At 31.4% G+C, this 2,973-nt stretch overlaps 1 long non-coding RNA gene across 1 annotated transcript; it reads left to right on the top strand.

Moving 5' to 3' along the window:
* Positions 1-521: 521 nt before the first annotated feature.
* Positions 522-2,422, top strand: LOC130243715 (uncharacterized). The gene is made up of 6 exons (XR_008839160.1): positions 522-739; positions 1,014-1,078; positions 1,376-1,462; positions 1,565-1,694; positions 1,816-1,959; positions 2,136-2,422. It is a non-coding gene; the product is annotated as an uncharacterized LOC130243715 (long non-coding RNA).
* Positions 2,423-2,973: the final 551 nt, after the last annotated feature.

Below are 2,973 nucleotides of genomic sequence, written 5' to 3'. Positions count from 1 at the left end.
GCAAACTCTACACAGAAATGCCAACTGACCCTGCTGAGGCTCGAACCAGCAATTTTCTTGCTGTGAGGCAACAGCGCTACCCACTGCGCCACCGCGTCGCCCCTCATATATATTAGTTAACTTTTTCAAACATCTGAGCTTTAAATAACACAGATATGTCCAGCTAAAAACAGATAATCTTTTAATGAAATAAATCCACTTTAAAATTGTATTTGTATGCATTTTGTAATTCATATATAATTTATTGTAATACTTTTACTTTAATTTATTTTTGGATGATGTCAGACGATAAATGTCTTTCTGCTGGTTTAGAATTTGATTGTGCTGGTTAAAAAAAGAGGCTGAAACGAGTTGACAAAGTTTGGGCAGGATGCATTGTGTGTTAAATATTTAACAAAACCAAGTGTGTGTACCTAAAGTGTTTTTTTTTAAGTCTTTTTTTTTGTTTTGGACTAGGCATGGCCCCGTATAAGATTCTGATGGTACACAGCAAAAAAAGTTGAAAAATTAGGAGTTAGGCAAAAAAGTGTGAAAGAGTTAAATTTTTGTAGTTTATTTTTAAACTTTAACACAATTTTGTGTTATGGGATACTCCCTGCTGTGTTGTATTTTGGAGTTCATTCGCTGGTGTTCAGGAACTACTTTAACTTCTTACTGGAGTTAAATTTTTTGAAAGTCCACCATTACACAACTCTGCCGAGCAGCACATGAGAACTGGAGTTATGTTCTTCGTTGGGAGGTAGGTAAAAGTGCATTGTTATACAATTATAAAAGCTTTTTCAAAATGTTTGATATTTTGTGACAAAAATGTGTTTTGCTGTAGCTGTTTCATTTTGTACTGTGAGGCTAAAGTGACCGCATGTGGCTAACTTAGCATCTAGCATGTTAGCTTTTCCAATGTGGCTGTTTTGTGCAGTATTTTTAAAAATGTTGTGGATGTGAACAAGCTAACACTAACTAATAATCTTCTCTTTCCCTGTGTTTCTGAAAATGTGTGTTCTGCTGTCAAAAAGAAGTGGTACTTGATCAGAAGGAGAAACCTGCTGCACTTTTCAAATAGGCTAACTTACACAATGAGGTAATGTCAATATATTTTATCCAGCAATACAGCTTTATGTCTGTAAGATTTAATATGTGTAATATTGCTCATGAAACGTTTCGGAGTGTATCATGATTTAGTTGTGACCATGAGAGTATGCTGTTTTCAGCTGTTTTCAGTGTGTGTGTGTATATATATATATATATATATATATATATATATATATATATATATATATATATATATATATATATATATATATATATATATATATATATATATATAAAATCTCAACCACACTAACAAGTTGTTAACATATATTCCTTTTATTTCAAGTCACGATGCTGATAAAAGTGCAATTTGGAGGCAAGACAAAATATATTAAACTGGAAGAAGATTGTTTCTTGGATTTTCTCAGTGCGGGTGAGTTTTAGTATCACAAAGAGTAATTAAAAAATAAATAAATAATAATAACAGTCATTTTGAAATTTATTTGATAAATTATTCATTGTTGTTATGGTGTAGTCCAGCAGATGTTTGTGATACCAGAGGATACAGCATCGAAAGTCACAGATGACCATGGCATAGAGGTGGATGCGCATATATTTCAACAACTTGCAACAACCAAAGAAACATGTCATCCACACTGATGATGGTAGGTTATTTAAGAACATTTTCATAGATTTTGAAAGTTTGTGTCATGACTGTGAGAGTGAAAAAGTGTGCATTTCAGAACCATTTGCTGAGCCGTGTTGTTGTTGTTGTTTTTTTATCAGATTTGACTGTCCTGCAGCAAGGGGTTGTTGAAGTGCCCTCCTCCCCAAGTCTGACAGATACATTGTCTGTGTCAAGCAGTTTAAGCAGCAGTGATTCTGGATCTCAAATTATTAAAACTTTAATGGTCAGGTGTCCAAAAAAATGTAACTTTGTTTGTTTTTTATTTCCATATAAATAGATCTGTAAACATTACAAAATAACGTTAGAAAATGTATGCATTTTCAAGTATTAACACAGTTATTAGATTAAGTTTTTTTGTTTTTAAAAAATAGGTCTAATTTAGGTTATCTTTCTAAATAATTTTTTTTCTTTGTTTCAGAATATCGAGCAAATTCGAACTTCAAAGCCAGCAGAGTTGACTGTGATTAAGGAATGTGACTACATATTTTTTGCTGCTTTTTTTTCCTGCAAAGTTAATTTTACATAATGTGATGTGTTGATTGTCTTATGCAACTTTACTAAACCATTGGTTTTAGTTGGCAATAGCTGCTAACACATATTAATTGTAAATGTTTTGCTGTTAGATTTAATGCTATGATGACATTTAATTTCAAAGTGTGTCCATTGATAGAATTTCTAAATCTAATGTGTGGATTTGCATAAATAAAAGCAGTAAGTAAAGAGTATTGCATCAGTTCAGTCATTTTTATAAAAAAAATATATATTGTTTGAAGTACACTTTAACTCTAAGAAGTGTTACATTTTAACATTGGTAAGGAGTTCATATTATGCCCAAACGTAAAAGTACTCTCTATAGGATTACAATTTTAACTCAAGAAAGTGTTAAAATTTAACTAAAAAAAGTGTGTTAAAATTCAACTCCAAAAGCAGAGTGATTTTAACTCTGCAGGGGAGTACTTTTGATGGTCACGCATGTACACTCAGATTGAGTTGATTTTAACTCCCAGGGAGTTTATTCCAAAGACCAGAATTTGCTGTGTATGATTACCTTGAATAAAAATATCACGGTGTCACGATATTGTGATTATTGCTCTAAAATATGTTCTTTTTTAATGTCTGGATAAAAAACTAAAGCTTTTTTTCTCCCATTAAACACAATATATTTTATTTTGAGAAACATTTAAAATATTTTGGAACAGTAAACATGTCAAGCTAAATAATTAAAATAAACCATTGGCTTCTGCTGTTTTCATTAG

The sequence above is a fragment of the Danio aesculapii genome, chromosome 16 (assembly GCF_903798145.1).
Source record: "Danio aesculapii chromosome 16, fDanAes4.1, whole genome shotgun sequence".
In the NCBI taxonomy this organism is placed as follows: domain Eukaryota; kingdom Metazoa; phylum Chordata; class Actinopteri; order Cypriniformes; family Danionidae; genus Danio; species Danio aesculapii.
This window is presented reverse-complemented; position numbering and strand designations above follow the sequence as displayed.